Genomic DNA, 20,479 nt, shown 5'->3' with positions numbered 1-20,479 from the left:
TTAATCCAAGTATTTGACAATGAGAGGTTTTAGCTTCTTCTGTGTAGTCTGATTTCTGTTTGAGTTGATTGAAAAAGCATGGATTTTGACTGAAAGGAAGCTTACGGCCACACCGCCTGGTTCACGCCCGATCTCGTTTGATCTCGGAAGCTAAGATAGGTTGGGCCTGGTTAGTACTTGGATGGGAGACCGCCTGGGAATACCAGGTGCTGTAAGCTTTTAATCCAAGTATTTGACAATGAGAGGTTTTAGCTTCTTCTGTGTAGTCTGATTTCTGTTTGAGTTGATTGAAAAAGCATGGATTTTGACTGAAAGGAAGCTTACGGCCACACCGCCTGGTTCACGCCCGATCTCGTTTGATCTCGGAAGCTAAGATAGGTTGGGCCTGGTTAGTACTTGGATGGGAGACCGCCTGGGAATACCAGGTGCTGTAAGCTTTTAATCCAAGTATTTGACAATGAGAGGTTTTAGCTTCTTCTGTGTAGTCTGATTTCTGTTTGAGTTGATTGAAAAAGCATGGATTTTGACTGAAAGGAAGCTTACGGCCACACCGCCTGGTTCACGCCCGATCTCGTTTGATCTCGGAAGCTAAGATAGGTTGGGCCTGGTTAGTACTTGGATGGGAGACCGCCTGGGAATACCAGGTGCTGTAAGCTTTTAATCCAAGTATTTGAAAATGAGAGGTTTTAGCTTCTTCTGTGTAGTCTGATTTCTGTTTGAGTTGATTGAAAAAGCATGGATTTTGACTGAAAGGAAGCTTACGGCCACACCGCCTGGTTCACGCCCGATCTCGTTTGATCTCGGAAGCTAAGATAGGTTGGGCCTGGTTAGTACTTGGATGGGAGACCGCCTGGGAATACCAGGTGCTGTAAGCTTTTAATCCAAGTATTTGACAATGAGAGGTTTTAGCTTCTTCTGTGTAGTCTGATTTCTGTTTGAGTTGATTGAAAAAGCATGGATTTTGACTGAAAGGAAGCTTACGGCCACACCGCCTGGTTCACGCCCGATCTCGTTTGATCTCGGAAGCTAAGATAGGTTGGGCCTGGTTAGTACTTGGATGGGAGACCGCCTGGGAATACCAGGTGCTGTAAGCTTTTAATCCAAGTATTTGACAATGAGAGGTTTTAGCTTCTTCTGTGTAGTCTGATTTCTGTTTAAGTTGATTGAAAAAGCATGGATTTTGACTCAAAGGAAGCTTAAGGCCACACCGCCTGGTTCACGCCCAATCTCGTTTGATCTCGGAAGCTAAGATAGGTTGGGCCTGGTTAGGACTTGGATGGGAGACTGCCTGGGAATACCTGGTGCTGTAACCTTTTAATCCAAATATTTGACAATGAGAGGTTTTAGCTTCTTCTCTGTAGTCTGATTTCTGTTGAGTTGATTGAAAAAGCATGGATTTTTATTGAAAGGAAGTTTACGGCCACACCGCCTGGTTCACGGCTGATCTCGTTTGATCCCGGAAGCAAAGATATGTTGGGCCTGGTTAGTACTTGGATGGGAGCCCGCCTGGGAATACCTGGTGCTGTAAGCTTCTAATCCAAATATTTGACAATGAGAGGTTTTATAGCTTCTTCTCTGTAGTCTGATTTCTGTTTAAGTTGATTGAAAAAGCATGGATTTAGACTGAAAGGAAGCTTACGGCCACACCGCCTGGTTCACCCTGATCTCGTTTGATCTCGGAAGCTAAGGTAGGTTGGGCCTGGTTAGTATTTGGATGGGAGACCGCCTGGGAATACCAGGTGCTGTAAGCTTTTAATCCAAGTATTTCACAATGAGAGGTTTTAGCTTCTTCTGTGTAGTCTGATTTCTGTTTAAGTTGATTAAAAAAGCATGGATTTAGACTGAAAGGAAGCTTACGGCTACACCGCCTGGTTCACCCCCGATCTCGTTTGATCTCGGAAGCTAAGATAGTTTGGCCTGGTTAGTACTTGGATGGGAGACCGCCTGGGAATACCTGGTGCTGTAAGCTTTTAATCCAAATATTTGACAATGCGAGGTTTTAGCTTCTTCTGTGTAGTCTGATTTCTGTTTGAGTTGTTTGAAAAAGCATGGATTTTGACTGAAAGGAAGCTTACGGCCACACCGCCTGGTTCACGCCTGATCTCGTTTGATCTCGGAAGCTAAGATAGGTTGGTCTTGGTTAGTACTTGAATGGGAGACCGCCTGGGCTTGTAAATCACCCAAAAAATAATAAGCTGGGGTTTGCAGCCAGTCTCTCAAATAAAGAGGAGAATGTGCCCAGGAACAGATGTTGCGGATGGGACAAGATTCCTAAAAGTCAAATTCACAGAGCAAGTAAGATCACTACCATACTCGACTAAATTCAATACTGTAGGCGGTCCAGAGTATTTCAGGGTGATACACAACAGGCAGGAAAAGGTACGCAGGCTTTGCATCCAACCGGGGCATATTCTTAAAGAATGCCCCAGCTTCATATGCTACAGATGCGGAGACCAGGGGCACTACGCGAGAGAGTGTGATCAACAACAGCCAAGAGAGGCCACACACAGCCCCGACACCCGGGATTCAGAGGAATCAATGAGCGGAGAGGAGGAACAGAAGGATGAGAGCGTGGCTGATGATATCGAACATGGGGAGCAAGAAGAAGGACAACAGAAGGATGGAGAAACAATGATGCCGGAGGCAGAGAACAATGAAGGAGAAAAGGACGGAGAGAAGGAAGAAGACAGCTGCAGGGGAGCGGTGGTGGAGCAAGAACTACTGGACGGGTCTAAAGATGCTGGACAAGGGAGCCCCAAACCAGCAAGTGCAGAGGGGAAAAGTAGGGACGGAGGGAAAGACTCTGACCCGACAGAAAGCGAGGAAGAGGGAAAAGAGGAGAATGCGGGAACAAGGAAGAGACTTTCGGCCAGGGGGCTCTCTGAGATGACGGAGGAGAAGAAGAAGAAGAAGGCAGAACAAGATAATCATGATAAAGAATAATTTTCTGTTTTCTTTTCTCTGGCTTACTTTATGATCACAGTAACACCTCTAAACGCAAATGGGCTGAGGACTGCAAGCCGGAGACAGCAAACCTGGATGGTAAGTGACTCAGACATAATGTGTGCAAGAGACTCACTGGGACGAAGCAAGTGTGAGAGAGTGTATGAGAGAATGGAATGGGGATGTGTATGCAAATAATGGGAAAGGTAAATCAAGGGGGTGGCAATATTAGTGAAAAGAGGTTTGCTTGAGAGGGTGAGAGTAAGCATGAATGATGGAGAGGGCAGGGTGATAGGGATCCAATTTGAGCTCCTAGAGGGGAAAATGCAGCTGCTGAACGTGTATGCTCCAAATGGTGACAGGGAAAGGACGTTGTTCTTTGAGCAATTAGGGGGTGTGTGTGATGGAAGATGTATTATTGTGGGTGATTTTAATGTGTGGGGTGGAAGACTGGATGTGTCGGCAGGTATGTGTTTCCGGAGCGACTCCTCCAGAGAGCGGTTCGAACGGATGATGGATGACAGGGGACTGACGGATGTATGGAGAGAAAGGCATCCAGAAGGGAGGGTCTACACCAGGAAACAGGTAGTTAGGGGAATGTTAAAACAAAGTAGGATCGATTTGGTCATTAGCACAAGAAACATGATAGATGGGATAGGCAAGATTGATTATGAGGAAACTGCAATAAGTGATCACGTGGTGGTGAGGTTTAGCCTGGGGAGGGGGACAGGGAGGAGGGGGGGGGGCGTGTGGTGTCTGAATGTTGAGTTGATGAAAGATGATGGATATAAAACACAAGTCAGAGAATGCATTGAGAGGAGAAAGGATTACGGCCTGTATGAGGGAGAGTGTGAAAGCTGAGATAAGAGTTGAGTGTTAGATTTAGCAAAGAAAGAAATAAAGATAGGAGACTGAATGAGAAGTTTGTTAATGAGTGCAAAAGGATTGAAAGAGAGGGAGGAGGTGACCTAGAGGAGTATATCAAGATTAAAGAAGAGCTGAAGGGAATAGAAAGGAGGAAGTGTATGGGAGCCATAGTAAGGAGCAGAGCGAAATATGTTTTTGAGGGAGAGAAATGTACCCATTTTATTTTAGGGTTAGAGAAAACAAAGCAGAAGGGGAACTACTTAGAACAAGTAAGAAGGGAAGAGGGAGAGAGAATTACAGATCTGGTGGGTATAGCGGAAAGGGTAGAGGAATACTACAGGAACTTATTTAAGAAAGGTGAAGTGGATGAAGGAAGCATTAATAAAGTGTTAGAAAAGATGACAGTTAAGTTGAGTGAGGAAGACAGAGACGTGTGACAGAGATATAAAGGATGAAGAGATAGAGGCAGCCATTAGAGGGTTAGGAAGGAATAAGAGTCCAGGGATAGATGGATTAACAAGTGGATTTCATATTGAATTCAGTGAAGAATTAGCACCAGTGTTAGGGGACATATTTAGGAGGATTGAAGCACAAAGAGAAATGCCACTCAGCATGACCACGGGAATTATTAGCATAATATTCAAAAAAGGGAGACAGGGATAAACTAGAAAACTATAGGCCATTAAGCATGTTAAACAGTGATTATGAAATATTAGCCAAAGTGATTGCAAACAGAATCAAACGGGTGATAGGAACGGTGGTAGGTAACACGCAGGCTTATGGTCACGACTGAGCAGGAACTGGACCCAAATGCAAAAGTGATGAAAAAACAGGATATTTAATAATAAAACGAAAACAATCAAACCACTAAAGGTGTCCACGAGATGTAGCAAAACAGATAATCCAAATACTGGAGCCAAGGGGAAAAATGCAGAAACAGACAGGAACAGACAACATGAAAAAACAGACGCACCAACCCAGACAAAGGGAAGCACAGACTAAATACACAAAAGGAGGGCAGGGCAATTAGAACACAGGTGAGACACATTAGGAACAGGTGCAGACAATCACAGGGGCAGGAGACAGGAAAAAACAAGATACCAGAAACTAGACACAGGACAGGAAGTGAAACACAATGAACTAATTCAAAATAAAACAGGAAATGAGAACACAAGATCATGACAGAACCCCCCTCTTAACGACCGAATTCCAGATGGTCCAAAAAAAAAAAAATCTACACAGAGCAGGGTGGATGGAAGGGGGCCAGGACAGACTGAAAAAACTGTCACTGGGGAACTGGACAGGGGTTTTGCTGGGGGTTTCAGCAGGCGTAGGAGCTCTGGGGGACCGCCCGAAGGCCGGGCATGCGGGCATAGCAGTTCTGGGGGAAGGCCCAGAGGCCGGCCATGCAGGCGTAGCAGTTCTGGGGGAAGTCTCGGTGGCCTTGCAGGCAGGCACAACAGTTCTGGGGGAATCCCCGGTGGCCTTGCAGGCAGGCACGACAGTTCTGGGGGAAGGCCCGGTGGAAAATGCAGCTGCTGAACGTATATGCTCCAAATGATGACAGGGAAAGGGCGTTGTTCTTTGAGCAATTAGGGGGGATGTGTGATGGAAGATGTATTATTGTGGGTGATTTTAATGTGTGGCGTGGAAGACTGGATGTGTCAGCAGGTATGTGTTTCCGGAGCGACTCCTCCAGAGAGCGGTTCAAACGGATGATGGATGACAGGGGACTGACGGATGTATGGAGAGAAATGCATCCAGAAGGGAGGGTCTACACCAGGAAACAGGTAGTTAGGGGGATGTTAAAACAAAGCAGGATCGATTTGGTCATTAGCACAAGAAACATGATAGATGGGATAGGCAAGATTGATTATGAGGAAACTGCAATAAGTGATCACGTGGTGGTGAGGTTTAGCCTGGGGAGCAGATGTCAGCCAGACCACCAACGGAGAACATGTCGATCGGTCCATCGACTGAAGACGAGGAGGAGCAGATGTCAGCCGGACCACTGACGGGGAACATGTCTATCGGCCCACCGACTGGGGACGAGGAGCAGACGTCGGCCGGACCACCAACGGAGAACGTGTCGATCGGTCTATCGACTGGGGATGAGGAGGGTTCGGCCGGACCACCGACGGGGAACGTGTCGATCGGTCCATCGACTGGGGACGAGGAGGGTTCGGCCGGACCACCGACGGGGAACGTGTCGATCGGTCCACTGACCGGGGACGAGGAGCAGACGTTGGTCGGATCACCGACGGGGAACGTGTCGATCGACCCACCGACTGGAGACGTGGAGCAGGCGTCGATCGGCCCACCGACTGGAGACGTGGAGGACGGCTGGAGGCAAGCACGCCGCAGGCCTGCCGACATTGTTGGCCTGTTCTTAGCTCGAGCCGAATCATCCAAAAGTCCCTGGAGTTCTCGTATTATGTCATAAAGCTCCTCAACTGAAACGCCAACCGAGGACGAGGAGGAGCAGACGTCGGCCAAAACCACCGATGGGGAAAGTGTCGATCGGTCCTCCGACTGGCACCGAGGAGGAGCAGACGTCGGCCCAAACCAACGACGGGGAACGTGTCGATTGGTCCTCCGACTGACGACGTGGAGACCGGCTGTACCCTCGGAACCCTGATGCTAGCAGTCCTGACGCTAGCCAACTGGGGTGCTGGCTGGATGCTAGCAGGCCTGACGCTAGCCAACTGGGGTGCTGGCTGGATGCTAGCAGGCCTGATGCTAGCCAACTGGGGTGCTGGCTGGATGGCACACTGGAAGGCTGGCTGGATGCTAGCAGGCCTGACGCTAGCCACCTGGGGTGCTGGCTGGATGCTAGCAGGCCTGATGCTAGCCAACTGGGGTGCTGGCTGTATGGCACACTGGGAGGCTGGCTGGATGCTAGCAGGCCTGATGCTAGCCAACTGGGGTGCTGGCTGGAAGGCCCACTGGAAGACTGGGTGGGAGTCCGGAGAATTCAAAAAGTCCTTGAGCCAGCTAGGCAACGAACTCCTCAACCAGGGCCTCTGGGAAACTTCCCTGCGTGCCATGCGCAGACACCCTTCCTTGTATTCCCATCCCATGTCTCTATTAAATTGTCCATGAATACAAGTCAGGGTGTAAATTAATTCACGAAGTAAATTAATTCACGAAGATCTAAAATCAAAAAAATCACCTGCTGGGTCCATTTTGAGGTTGGATCGTACTGTCACGACTGAGCAGGAACTGGACCCAAATGCAATAGTGATGAAAAAACAGGATATTTAATGATAAAACGAAAACAATTAAACCACTAAATAAGTCCACGAGATGTAGCAAAACAGGTAATCCAAATACTGGAGCCAGGGGGAAAAATGCAGAAACAGACCGGGGCAAATAGCAGGAACAGACCGGGCCAGACAACATGAAAAAACAGACGAACCAACCCAGACAAAGGGAAGCACAGAGACTAAATACAGGAGGGCAGGGCAATTAGAACACAGGTGAGACACATTAGGAACAGGTGCAGACAATCACAGGGGCAGGAGACGCAGGAAAAAACAAGACACCAGAAACTAGACACAGGACAGGAAGTGAAACAACACAATGAACTAATTCAAAATAAAACAGGAAATGAGAACACAAGATCATGACAGTATTCCAGGGAGAGACATAGCAGACACAATATGTAGTATCATGGACACAATAGAGCACATGAAAAGAACGAAGGGAGGAATAGTGGCAAAATTAGATTTAAATAAGGCATTTGACAGGGTAGATAATAATTACCTATATAGGGTTTTAGAGAAAATTGGGTTTGGGCACAGATTGGTTGAGTGGATTAAAGGGATGTATGACAGAGCGGTTAGTCACGTCAAGATCAATGGTGTTGTCACAAACGCATTTAGATTAGAGAGGTCGGTCAGGCTAGGATGTCCTATGTCGGCTTTATTGTACGCATTGTCAGCAGAACCACTGGCAGTCATTTTGAGCCAGAATGAGAAAATAACGGGGATACAATTACCAGGTGGGGGGGTCAGCTTATTGCACCAATATGCTGACGACACAACAGTTACAGTTAGGGATAGAGAAAGTGTAGTCCAGGTTTTAGATTGCATAGATTCATATGGCAGGGCATCTGGAGCAAACGTTAATGCAGAGAAATCAGAAATAATGTATTTTGGGGGGGATAGAGGACGAGGAGAGAAGATCAGACTGAAGGAGAGGCACTGAGGGTGAAAATCATGGTGAAATACTTGAAAAACAGAGAAGATCAAACATGGAAGATTCTATTAAGAGAAGCTATTAATCAAAGTGGGGGATGTGGGAATAGCGGGGTGTATATGCAGTTACAGAAAGTAATGTTGAGTGAAGTGTCCAGGTTTTATCAGGAGGTGCTGGGAGAATGGAGTGACTTTGTCAAAGTATTGAAGTATGAATGTGAGACAACAAGACAAGTTTGGGAGCAAGCGTTATTTTTAAACCCCAAAATAAAAGATGAAGGCAAAACAATCTATAGCAGATCTGTATGGGAGGCAGGGATTAGGAAGGTGAGGGACTTAGTCTATGAATATGTACCAGGATTCATGTGGGCACAGACGATAGTAGATGAGCTGAGTGGAAGGGGAAACGAAATGGAGCTGGAGACAGCGGGGAGATTGATGGATAAGATAAAGGAAGGAATGCCGAGTGAATGGAGGGAAATGATTGAGAAAGAATGTGTGGAAGGTGCAGAGAGAGAGATGGAACTATATGTGGAAGAGGGAGAGAAAAGAATGAACCTGATGAATATGAAAACCAGAATGTTGTACAAGTGCACTAGAGGGAGAAAAGAAGTGAGGAGACCGGCTGCAGAGAGAGTGTGGGAGAGAGTGTTGAAGGGCATGGAAGTGGAGAAAATATGGGGGAATTTAAGAGTGAAGTGGAACAGCCATGAATGTGAAAATTTAGATTGTTTTTTTTTACGTCACAATAGGATTTTCAATAATCTAATTATAAGTAAGTTTGACGTGAATGTGAGAAAGGAGTGTGATGTGTGCGGAGTGGGGGTGGAAACATGTATGCATGAATTCGTCAAATGTGGTGAATTACAAATGTATTTTGAAAGGTTGAAAGAACTGATAAGCAGATGCTGGACGGAAAGATCTATAGAAAAAATGTAATGGAAGGACTGTGGCTGTTTGGAGTGAATGGGAAAATGAGAGGATGCAACTTGAGTCTGTTGAATATGCTTCTGAGTCATGCCAGGTTTGCTGTCAAAACCCGAAGGAACATTGCCCATTATGAAATGAGGAGATGTGATGTGTGGACGATACTTAAAAACCAGTTGAAGAGTCACGTCACAATGATGCACTGCTATCTTGGTGAGGAGGACTTCAATCAAGCATTCGTGGAGGGGAGCACCTTCTTCAATCTAAAAGGAAGAAATGATCTGAGTTTGAACTTTGATTTAATTATGCAGTGATGTATGTTATGGTGATACAATTGTAATGATTTTCCAATTTACAGCAAGCTATTTCATGTATCATATTGCATGTATGTAAGTGGTCTATTTATTTATTTATTTATTTTTTCAATTAATATAAATTTTCCCTGTACCAGTAAGAATATGAGAATGTAAAAAAGTAATCTGATAATAAAAAAAATAAAAAAACGCCCGATCTCGTTTGATCTCGGAAGCTAAGATAGGTTGGGCCTGTTTAGTACTTGGATGGGAGACCGCCTGGGAATACCAGGTGCTGTAAGCTTTTAATCCAAATATTTGACAATGAGAGGTTTTAGCTTCTTCTTTTTGGTCTGATTTCTGTTTAAGTTGATTGAAAAAGCATGGAATTTGACTGAAAGGAAGCTTACGGCCACACCGCCTGGTTCACGCCCGACCTCGTTTGATCTCGGAAGCTAAGATAGTTTGGGCCAGGTTAGTACTTGGATTGGAGACCACCTGGGAATACCAGGTGCTGTAAGCTTTTAATCCAAATATTTGACAATGAGAGGTTTTAGCTTCTTCTGTGTAGTCTGATTTCTGTTTAAGTTGATTGAAAAAGCATGGATTTTGACTGAAAGGAAGCTTACGGCTACACCGCCTGGTTCACGCCCGATCTCGTTTGATCTCGGAAGCTAAGATAGGTTGGGCCTGGTTAGTACTTGGATGGGAGACCGCCTGGGAATACCTGGTGCTGTTAGCTTTTAATCCAAATATTTGACAATGAGAGGTTTTAGCTTCTTCTGTGTAGTCTGATTTCTGTTTGAGTTGATTGAAAAAGCATGGATTTTGACTGAAAGGAAGCTTACGGCCACACCGCCTGGTTCACGCCCGATCTCGTTTGATCTCGGAAGCTAAGATAGGTTGGGCTTGGTTAGTACTTGGATTGGAGACCGTCTGGGATTTACCTTTCCCATTATTTGCATACACACCCCCATTCCATTCTCCTCTCAATGCATTCTCTGACTTTTTATATCCATCATCTTTCATCAACTCAACATTCAGACACCACACGCCCGATAGACACGATCCCTATCACCCTGCCCTCTCCATCATTCATGCTTACTTTCACTTTCTCAAGCAAACCTCTTTTCACTAATATTGCCACCCCCCTTGATTTACCTTTCCCATTATTTGCATACACATCCCCATTCCATTCTCTCATACACTCTATCACACTTGCTTCGTCCCAGTGAGTCTCTTGCACACATATTATGTCTGAGTCACTTACCATCCAGGTTTGCTGTGTCTGGCTTGCACTCTATCATCAGCCACGCTCTCATCCTTCTGTTCCTCCTCTCCGCTCATTGATTCCTCCGAATCCCGGGTGTCGGGGCTGTGTGTGGCCTCTCTTGGCTGTTGTTGATCACACTCTCTCGCGTAGTGCCCCTGTTCACCGCATCTGTAGCATATGAAGCTGGGGCATTCTTTAAGAATATGCCCCGTTTGGATGCAAAGCCTGCATACCTTTTCCTGCCTTTCATGTATCACCCTGAAATACTCTGGACCACCTACAGTATTGAATTTAGTCGAGTATGGTAGCGATTTTACTTGCTCTGTGAATTTGACTTTTAGGAATCTTGTCCCATCCGCATCATCTGTTCCTGGCCACATTCTCCTCTTTATTTGAGAGACTGGCTGCACACCCCAGCTTATTATTTTTTGGGTGATGTCTGTGTCCTCAATGTAGGCCGGAAGGCCCATAAATGACACCACCATCTCATTATTTAGCAGACCTCTTCCGATAACCCTTGCGTCTCTGATCTTAAATCCATCCATTACTTTTTCTTTGCCCTCAGCCGTTTTCATGCAGATTTCAAATTTGTTTGCTCCCATATACCTACATGCCACGATCTCGCCAAAAGTTTTGGCAGTTTCTTGTAGAAATTCCATCACCATCACCTTTTCTCCACCAGTTATTTCAATTCGAAGTGTTAATTCTCTTTCATACATTATCTTGTCATCTCTTGGTTGTCTTTCTCTTTGTCCGTCGTTCTTTGCCTTTTCACTTGTTCCCGTCCCGTGGTCATCAGCCATGTGCGGTCCAAAAACAAACATTTTGCAATCACCCCCCCCCCCCCCACGCAGTGTGGCACTGCAAGGGGTAAAAGTTAACAAAAGACCACCAGCAGTGTGGGGGGAAAGGGGGAGTAACAAAAAAATAAAAAAATTCTCTCTCTCTCTGTCTGCTTCCTGCTTGCTCCCAACACTCCTGCTCCGGGTCACAAGCCTGCACCTTGATCGACAAACGAGATCAAACGAGATCGGGCGTGAACCAGGCGGTGTGGCCGTAAGCTACCTTTCAGTCAAAATCCATGCTTTTTCAATCAACTTAAACAGAAATCAGACTACAGAGAAGAAGCTATAAAACCTCTCATTGTTAAATATTTGGATTAAAAGCTTACAACACCAGGTATTCCCAGGCGGTCTCCCATCCAAATACTAACCAGGCCCAACCTATCTAAGCTTCCGAGATCAAACGAGATCGGGGGTGAACCAGGCCGTGTGGCCGTAAGCTTCCTTTCAGTCTAAATCCATGCTTTTTTAATCAATTTAAACAGAAATCAGACTACACAGAAGAAGCTAAAACCTCTCATTGTCAAATATTTGGATTAAAAGCTTACAGCACCTGGTATTCCCAGACGGTCTCCAATCCAAGAACTAACCAGGCCCAACCTATCTTAGCTTCCGAGATCAAACGAGATCGGGCGTGAACCAGGCGGTGTGGCCGTAAGCTTCCTTTCAGTCAAAATCCATGCTTTTTCAATCAACTCAAACAGAAATCAGACTACACAGAAGAAGCTAAAACCTCTCATTGTCAAATACTTGGATTAAAAGCTTACAGCACCTGGTATTACCAGGCGGTCTCCCATCCAAGTACTAACCAGGCCCACCCTATCTTAGCTTCCGAGATCAAACGAGATCGGGCGTGAACCAGGCGGCGTGGCCGTAAGCTTCCTTTCAGTCAAAATCCATGCTTTTTTAATCAACTTAAACAGAAATCAGACTACACAGAAGAAGCTAAAACCTCTCATTGTCAAATACTTGGATTAAAAGCTTACAGCCCCTGGTATTCCCAGGCAGTCTCCCATCCAAGTACTAACCAGGCCCAACCTATCTTAGCTTCCAAGATCAAACGAGATCAAGCGTGAACCAGGCAGTGTGGCCGTAAGCTTCGTTTCAGTCGAAATCCATGCATTTTCAATCAACTTAAACAGAAATCAGACTACACAGAAGAAGCTAAAACCTCTCATTGTCAAATACTTGGATTAAAAGCTTACAGCACCTGGTATTCCTAGGCGGTCTCCCATCCAAGTACTAACCAGGCCCAAACTATCTTAGCTTCCGAGATCAAAGGAAGCAGGCGTGAATCAGGCGGTGAGACCGTAAGCTTCCTTTCAGTCAAAATCCATGCTTTTTCAATCAACTCAAACAGAAATCAGACTACACAGAAGAAGCTAAAACCTCTCATTGTCAAATATTTGGATTAAAAGCTTACAGCACCAGGTATTCCCAGGCAGTCTCCCATCCAAATACTAACCAGGCCCAACCTATCTTTGCTTCCGAGATCAAACAAGATCGGGGGTGAACCAGGCCGTGTGGCCGTAAGCTTCCTTTCAGTCTAAATCCATGCTTTTTTAATCAACTTAAACAGAAATCAGACTACAGAGAAGAAGCTATAAAACCTCTCATCGTTAAATATTTGGATTAAAAGCTTACAGCACCAGGTATTCCCAGGCGGTCTCCCATCCAAGTACTAACCAGGCACAACCTATCTTTGCTTCCGAGATCAAACGAGATCGGGCGTGAACCAGGCGGTGTGGCCGTAAGCTTCCTTTCAGTCAAAATCCATGCTTTTTTTAATCAACTTAAACAGAAATCAGACTACACAGAAGAAGCTAAAACCTCTCATTGTCAAATACTTGGATTAAAAGCTTACAGCCCCTGGTATTCCCAGGCGGTCTCCCATCCAAGTACTAAACAGGCCCAACCTATCTTTGCTTCCGAGATTAAAAGAGATCGGGCTTGAACCAGGCGGTGTGGCCGTAAGCTACCTTTCAGTCAAAATCCATGCATTTTCAATCAACTTAAACAGAAATCAGACTACACAGAAGAAGCTAAAACCTCTCATTGTCAAATACTTGGATTAAAAGCTTACAGCACCTGGTATTCCTAGGCGGTCTCCCATCCAAGTACTAACCAGGCCCAACCTATCTTAGCTTCCGAGATCAAACGAGATCGGGGGTGAACCAGGCCGTGTGGCCGTAAGCTTCCTTTCAGTCTAAATCCATGCTTTTTTAATCAATTTAAACAGAAATCAGACTACACAGAAGAAGCTAAAACCTCTCATTGTCAAATATTTGGATTAAAAGCTTACAGCACCTGGTATTCCCAGACGGTCTCCAATCCAAGTACTAACCAGGCCCAACCTATCTTAGCTTCCGAGATCAAACGAGATCGGGCGTGAACCAGGCGGTGTGGCCGTAAGCTTCCTTTCAGTCAAAATCCATGCTTTTTCAATCAACTCAAACAGAAATCAGACTACACAGAAGAAGCTAAAACCTCTCATTGTCAAATATTTGGATTAAAAGCTAACAGCACCAGGTATTCCCAGGCGGTCTCCCATCCAAGTACTAACCAGGCCCAACCTATCTTAGCTTCCGAGATCAAACGAGATCGGGCGTGAACCAGGCGGTGTAGCCGTAAGCTTCCTTTCAGTCAAAATCCAAATACAAAACTCAAATACAATGTGATTTGTATTTGAGTTTATTGAAAAACCATGTATTTTGACTGAAAGGAAGCTTACGGCCACACCGCCTAGTTCATGCCCGATCTTGTTTGATCTCGGAAGCTAAGATAGGGTTATTACTTGGATGGGAGACTGTGTGGGAATACTTAGTGCTGTAAGCTTTTATTCCAAATATTTGACAATGAGAGGTTTTAGCTTCTTGGATTTCGACTCATAGGAAGCTTACGACCACACCGCCTGTTTCACGCCCGATCTCGTTTGTCGATCATGGTGCAGGCTTGTGACTGGGAGCAGGATTGTTGGGAGCGAGCAGGAAGTAGACAAAGAGATTTTCCCCACACTGTTGGTGGTTTTTTGTTACCTTTTACCCCTCACAGTGCCACACTGTGTGGGGGGGTGATTGCAAAATGTTTGTTTTTGGACCGCACACGGCTGATGACCACGGGACGGGAACAAGTGAAAAGGCAAAGAACGACCGACAAAGGGAAAGACAACCAAGAGATGATGAGATAAAGTATGAAAGAGAATTAACACTTTGAAATAACTGGTGGAGAAAAGGTGACGGTGATGGAATTTCTACAAGAATCTGCCAAAACTTGTTGCGAGATCGTGGCATGTAGGAGTACGCTACCAAACAATTTTGAAATCTGAATGAAAACGGCTGAGCGCAAAGAAAAAGTAATGGATGGATTTAAGATCAAAGACCCAAGGGTTTTCGGAAGAGGTCTGCTAAATAATGAGATGGTGGTGTCATTTATGGGCCTTCCGGCCTACATTGAGGACACAGACATCACCCAAAAAAGAATAAGCTGGGGTGTGCAGCCAGTCTCTCAAATAATGAGGAGAATGTGGCCAGGAACAGATGTTGCGGATGGTACAAGATTCTTAAAAGTCAAATTCACAGAACAAGTAAGATCGCTACCATACTCGACTAAAATCAATACTGTAGGCGGTCCAGAGTATTTCAGGGTGATACACGACATGCAGGAAAAGGTATGCAGGCTTTGGATGAAACCGGGGCATATTCTTAAAGAATGCCCCAGCTTCATATGCTACAGATGCGTAAAACAGGGGTACAACGCGAGAGAGTGTGATCAACAACAGGCAAGAGAGGCCACACACAGCCCCGACACCCAGGATTCGGAGGAATCAATGAGCGGATGGAGAGAACAGACGTTTACGTCTCGTGGAGATTTTTTTTTCTCTTCTCTTGAAGGACAGTTACGCTTCATCGTCTCACAATATTGACTGACTTCCTTTGACATGAGGGGGAGGCGGGGCCTTGCTTAATTTTGGGGGGCGACTCTGCTGTCATTGTCTTAATCATTTGGTGCCTCCTCATTGGCTGGTGCCCGAGGGCACGCGCCCGATTCTATATATGGATAATCTGGGCTTGCCTTAGACAAACATGTTAAATCAATAGTACAAACTGGCCTTTATCAACTCAGAAATATTTCAAAGATTAGACCATTTCTCTCCACGAAAAATCTTAAAACTGTTAATTATGCAGTCATAACGCGTCGTTTAGATTACTGAAACTCCTTGCTTTCTGGCATTAGTAAATCTCCCCCTACAGTTCATCCAAAACTCTGCTGCCAGGATCATGACCACATTACACTGATCCTTGTTTCCTTACACTGGCTACATTTTAAAAAAAATAGATTTTAAGATTTTATTGACTACTTATAAAGCCCTGAGAGGCCTTGCCCCAAGTTATTTATCGGACCTCTAATTGCCGTATGTCCCTTCCCACACCCTGTGCTCCTCGGGTGTCACATCCTGTTCCCACTCTTAGTTCATGTTTTGTTTGTTTCCCTGACTTCCTGTTTTATTTTGTTAACTTACCATCTGTCTCTGTTTCAGGTCACTTGTCTTCCCGCCTTTGTCTGCCTTCCCACCTGTGTGATTACCCTCCCTTATCTAATGTGTGTCACCTGTGTGTAATCGTCTTCCCCTGTCCCAGTGTATATATACTACTAAATCACAACAACGACATTTACAAGCTTTCTCCGAAAAATCTTCCTGCCCCTTTAAAGCTGAGGTTACCTCCAGTGATCGAAATATGGGAAAAAAAAGTGCCGGTACTCCCCTTGTTTACATGTGGCATGTATATAAGATGGTACACGCAAATTATTAAGTATAACATTATGAATTTCTACAGAGAATAAAATATACCAGGAGATGTCATAACATACATTTATGTAAATGTATTTTATGTCATATATATATATATTTATATATTAAATTGTCAAACAACACCTGGACAATTGTTACACATTTGTCTGACTTGTGTATTTACATATACCAAATCTTTCCAACAATGTTCAAACTCAGAGAAATCTGTAATTTCTTTAAAGCCCACAGTCCATAAGTTTTTCCAGAGGCTTTTGAGAGAGTAAGGTGGGTGGACATCAGAAAATGTTGTACATGTCAAAGTCAAATCCATCAACCTGGTAAACTTCGGCATAAATTTAGGAGACTAGATCTATAAGAACTTATACTATACTAGTAAACATTTGTGTTGTAGTCAAGAATTTAATCATAAACAAATAGGTATGAATGTATGAGTATGAATGATGATCACCACCATTAATAACCTTACAAATTATATATGTGTTGAATGGTCACTGACCACCACCAACATACTATTACATGAAAGAGGGGAAAGTAGCTTATTTTGAAATTATCATTATTTGCATAATCCTGTCTGTAGTGACGTATTTTTTAAATTTTCCTGGTTCCATTAAACATCACTGGTGACTGACTAGAATCTTACAACGCATGAGTCCATGAGGTGTTAAAGAATATAATGTCCAGAAGTTTGTTGAGTTTGCAGAAAGGTCTTGTGGTTTATTTGGTATAACAATAAATAAAAGACAATTGACTTCTAATACTCAAAACAAACAAAAGACCAGACTTTGGGCTAAGCCATTGTAGAAAAAACTTGTTCAGGGTCCAGGAAAGTGCAGTGTTAAGTTTGGACAAGCGTTGCTACATTTTGAATAAACAGCTGATCAGCGCAGTGGAGCTGAGACTCATCAACGTCACACGAGAGATCGTTCATTTTGATATGATAAGTGTAAACATGTTTTCAGTTTGTTATGGTAATGAAAATAGTTTGGGGCCATAGTGAATCGACCAGAGAATATAACGTGGAGAGAGTCTAAACGAGTACCGTAATCTTGCGGGAAGTCCTGGAACGCAAGAAAAATAACGGTACTCCAAAGAGTAAAATGTCAAAGTTCTATTACGGCATACCGGTGTGTACACAAACTTAACTTGAACAAAGACACAGAGCTTCAGGGCCAACAATCCCTACCATAATACTGGTTGAATAGCCGTGACGATTTGATATTAATCAATCATTTGAAAGGTCCAAATTATTCAAATGGCCCATTCTAGGCATTCTCTTCATTATTGCATCCTTCACTTATATTAAACAATTTCTTTCATGGTGTGTCACTGTTGGGAATTATTTATAATTTTAGTAATTCAGCCTATAGCCCCAATTGATTAATTAAATTAAGTGTGCACATATATTACTTTAAAAGAAATGCTGTGCAATCCTAAACCCATCATTTTAGAGTAAATTTGCTGAATAAAGGAATGTGTTCCTTTATATTCAACCATTACTCGTCTGCATTGGGCTGTACCCAGAGTAATAGTTTGATGTGCCTTATGTTCACTTGGTCCCTCACTGTTATAATGGGAGCTAAGGGGAAGGAGCCTAGAGCTGAATGAGACATTGAATCTCTGACAGATGTCTCTTGTTTAATTGGCGTCTGTTTGACTGGACTCAGAGGAGTATTTTTTGATCTGGTGTGTCGTTCTCCGTGGATGGATAACCTGGATGTTAAGCTCAGACACACATCTGGAATAACAAAGCCACAACAGCAAGTGTGTTGGAACACGACGTCTGTGGTTAAACACAGAGGAAGATTCACTGTTGAATGCGAACCCTTTTAAAACGTGTTAGTGACAGTGTTGACTTTGCATCAATGCTGAGATATTTAACCCCGAAATGTCATCTTTCCTTTTTTAATGGCATTTTCCTTTTAGCAATGTCAGAACCTCACAGCACACACTGAGTGAGAGATGGATACACCCAGATCACAAGTCTATCCCAGGATTAAACGCCTGTTTGTTTTTGACATATAATTTAACTAATTCGACAGGATCTTTTGAAGTTCACCAAATGTAATAAACCACACTCTTTATTTCTGTTATCAACATGTTAAATACATTTTTGCTTCTTTATAAGAACATATTTTATTGTATAGTATTACAACTTTTTTCCCAAAATACATCCATAAAGCTTCTTCATTGTATTGTTTTATCGTTGTAGAAACATTTCAAAAGTATGGTCTATTTTAAAGAACAGATGGAGGATTGAAATGTACTGTGTGCACACTACCGTTTTCATTGTCGTGTCCTGTCCTCAGTATCCTGTAGATGTGCATGTCAACAATACATAAGCTATGTTTAACTTCCAGAATAATTTGAGGCGCTGCTGCTTCATGATTCAATGGACTAACATCTCTGACCTTGCTGGTAATTAGAGGTGGTCCAAACAGTCACACTCACGAGTCCCATCAACTGTAAATGATATTAGCTTTGGTTATGTGTTAAGTGCCACACCGTGCCTCTTCGATTTATGTCACAGTGATGCTTCTTTGTGCATCTATCTGAGACCATCAGCATTACATTTTAAAATAGATTTTTTTTTAAGCACATTTACCATAAATCATACAATTGTATGTCGGTAACCTGAGCTCAATGTCCCAAAGAGGAGAACAATCATTTCAAAGTTCATTTTCCTTGTGAATGTAATTTGATGAGAGCTTTGCTCACAGTGCTGTGCGAGGCTGTTAGTCCACACTGAGCTCTAAAATAAATGGGAGCATCATATCGACTAGCGGAAATTAGATTGTGTCTGTGCTACTCTTTTTACAATCTGTTGTGTAATCTGAAAATAAACATGATATATTCATACATGAAAAATAGTTTGTATAATACACAATGCATACGTAACTAAAGTGTGCATATTTTATGTTTTGTTCCAGTTTTGTCAATTTCTAATTACTATTAGAATTACTGCATTTACATTGCATGTTTTTAGTGTGAATGACCATTCAAAATGCTCTACAGCACAGCTGACGCTCACCCTTTCACACACATTCATACAGCGCTGCTATATATTGCACTTTGTCTATCAGTCGTGCATCTCATTCATATGCTGCCGGCACAGCTGTAAGGGGCAATATGGGGTTCAGAGTCTAGTCCAAGGACACTTTGGTACGTGCGGTAGCAAGTCAGTAACCAAAACCGCCAAACCTACGATTAGTGCCGAGTATATAATCAAAACATTTCTTGATCCTGCTGTTGTGAACGTGGCCGACTCTGACAATCTCCTCCTGAACTAAAGTAGATGATTTTTATGCTACAGTCTCTTTACAAATGTTGCCTGACTTTCTCCTTTGCTCCTGTTATAATTACTGCACCAACCAGAGGCCTTTTGTGTCACATCCAGTTCCCGCTCATAGTTCATGTTTTGTTTGTATTCCTGGTTTCCTGTTTTATTTTGAAGTCCCTTTTCTTGTGTTGCTTTACTTCCTGTCTTGTGTCTAGTTTCTGGTGTCTTGTTTTTCCTGTGTCTCCTGCCCCTGTGATTGTCTGCATCTGTTCCTAATGTGTTTCACCTGTGTTCAATTTGCCCTGCCCTCCTTGTGTGTATTTAGTCTCTGTTTTTTCCCTTTGTCTGTGTTGGGTCGTCTGCTGTTTTTCTGGGGTCCTGCTTCCTGCTTCCTATGAAACCGTGATAGACTGATTCAACCAACACAATGGACCAGCAGGTGCTTTATTGGATTTAGACATTTATGATTTGGTTTATACACTGTTGTGTATTTATGGTATTTATACAAGGAGTATAAAGAGCCTGCTTTACGCTTGGCTCGCAAGGAGGTCTCGAAGAGGCCCTTGTTGAAGGGTTCTTTACCCGGCTGGCTGAAAGACTTTATTAACACCCCAGTTTTCGATAATTAAAATAGTGTTAATTTTGCACCTCTGCATTTGGGTCCTGCTTCCTGTGAAAGTGATATTTTGTCCCTTTAAAATAATCATGTCTTTGTGGTGAATTCGCTGAAATGTTTTTTTCCTCTAACAAAGCCAAGCTTAACAATAATACACAGCTGTTGATCAAAATGCTGCTTATATCTCTGGGCTTGTGTTTATGGGAGGACAGTCTCATTAGGGAATATGGGCTGCAGTCGAAAAGTTAAAAAAGCATCCTTTCCTCTCCTGGCAGTTTAAGACAAGCGTTAAACTCTGAAGAGGCTCTGAAGAAAAACTATACAATTTAAACACACCATCTATACAGAAAAGGGAAAATAACGTTAATATTCATTAACTTGACACTAATGCAGATGCATCATTTATGCATTAGGCAAACATGCTGCTCTTAA

General features: G+C 43.6%; 8 non-coding genes and 14 pseudogenes across 8 annotated transcripts; 11 read left to right on the top strand and 11 right to left on the bottom strand.

Moving 5' to 3' along the window:
- The first annotated feature begins 99 nt into the window (after positions 1–99).
- Positions 100–218, top strand: LOC118307707. The gene has a single exon (XR_007030638.1). It is a non-coding gene; the product is annotated as a 5S ribosomal RNA (ribosomal RNA).
- Positions 219–318: 100 nt separating this feature from the next.
- Positions 319–437, top strand: LOC118305008. Its single transcript, XR_004792229.2, has one exon. It is a non-coding gene; the product is annotated as a 5S ribosomal RNA (ribosomal RNA).
- Positions 438–537: 100 nt separating this feature from the next.
- Positions 538–656, top strand: LOC118307876. The gene has a single exon (XR_007030722.1). It is a non-coding gene; the product is annotated as a 5S ribosomal RNA (ribosomal RNA).
- A 100-nt stretch (positions 657–756) lies between these two features.
- Positions 757–875, top strand: LOC118306060. Its single transcript, XR_007030711.1, has one exon. It is a non-coding gene; the product is annotated as a 5S ribosomal RNA (ribosomal RNA).
- A 100-nt stretch (positions 876–975) lies between these two features.
- Positions 976–1,094, top strand: LOC118308138. The gene has a single exon (XR_007030700.1). It is a non-coding gene; the product is annotated as a 5S ribosomal RNA (ribosomal RNA).
- Positions 1,095–1,194: 100 nt separating this feature from the next.
- Positions 1,195–1,313, top strand: LOC118303227 (annotated as a pseudogene).
- A 99-nt stretch (positions 1,314–1,412) lies between these two features.
- LOC118308191 lies at positions 1,413–1,531 on the top strand (annotated as a pseudogene).
- A 102-nt stretch (positions 1,532–1,633) lies between these two features.
- On the top strand, positions 1,634–1,751 carry LOC118307502 (annotated as a pseudogene).
- Positions 1,752–1,851: 100 nt separating this feature from the next.
- Positions 1,852–1,969, top strand: LOC118308051 (annotated as a pseudogene).
- A 7,664-nt stretch (positions 1,970–9,633) lies between these two features.
- On the top strand, positions 9,634–9,752 carry LOC118307606 (annotated as a pseudogene).
- A 100-nt stretch (positions 9,753–9,852) lies between these two features.
- LOC118304863 lies at positions 9,853–9,971 on the top strand. The gene has a single exon (XR_004792088.1). It is a non-coding gene; the product is annotated as a 5S ribosomal RNA (ribosomal RNA).
- Positions 9,972–11,666: 1,695 nt separating this feature from the next.
- LOC118292675 lies at positions 11,667–11,785 on the bottom strand (annotated as a pseudogene).
- Positions 11,786–11,885: 100 nt separating this feature from the next.
- On the bottom strand, positions 11,886–12,004 carry LOC118292609 (annotated as a pseudogene).
- A 100-nt stretch (positions 12,005–12,104) lies between these two features.
- LOC118292813 lies at positions 12,105–12,223 on the bottom strand (annotated as a pseudogene).
- Positions 12,224–12,323: 100 nt separating this feature from the next.
- LOC118292681 lies at positions 12,324–12,442 on the bottom strand (annotated as a pseudogene).
- A 100-nt stretch (positions 12,443–12,542) lies between these two features.
- On the bottom strand, positions 12,543–12,660 carry LOC118292630 (annotated as a pseudogene).
- A 100-nt stretch (positions 12,661–12,760) lies between these two features.
- Positions 12,761–12,879, bottom strand: LOC118292656 (annotated as a pseudogene).
- Positions 12,880–12,981: 102 nt separating this feature from the next.
- LOC118292605 lies at positions 12,982–13,100 on the bottom strand (annotated as a pseudogene).
- Positions 13,101–13,201: 101 nt separating this feature from the next.
- On the bottom strand, positions 13,202–13,320 carry LOC118292785 (annotated as a pseudogene).
- A 100-nt stretch (positions 13,321–13,420) lies between these two features.
- On the bottom strand, positions 13,421–13,539 carry LOC118292687 (annotated as a pseudogene).
- A 100-nt stretch (positions 13,540–13,639) lies between these two features.
- Positions 13,640–13,758, bottom strand: LOC118292632. The gene has a single exon (XR_004786988.2). It is a non-coding gene; the product is annotated as a 5S ribosomal RNA (ribosomal RNA).
- Positions 13,759–13,858: 100 nt separating this feature from the next.
- Positions 13,859–13,977, bottom strand: LOC118292638. The gene has a single exon (XR_004786994.2). It is a non-coding gene; the product is annotated as a 5S ribosomal RNA (ribosomal RNA).
- Positions 13,978–20,479: the final 6,502 nt, after the last annotated feature.

Source organism: Scophthalmus maximus, chromosome 4, assembly GCF_022379125.1.
Source record: "Scophthalmus maximus strain ysfricsl-2021 chromosome 4, ASM2237912v1, whole genome shotgun sequence".
Lineage (NCBI taxonomy): Eukaryota > Metazoa > Chordata > Actinopteri > Pleuronectiformes > Scophthalmidae > Scophthalmus > Scophthalmus maximus.
This window is presented reverse-complemented; position numbering and strand designations above follow the sequence as displayed.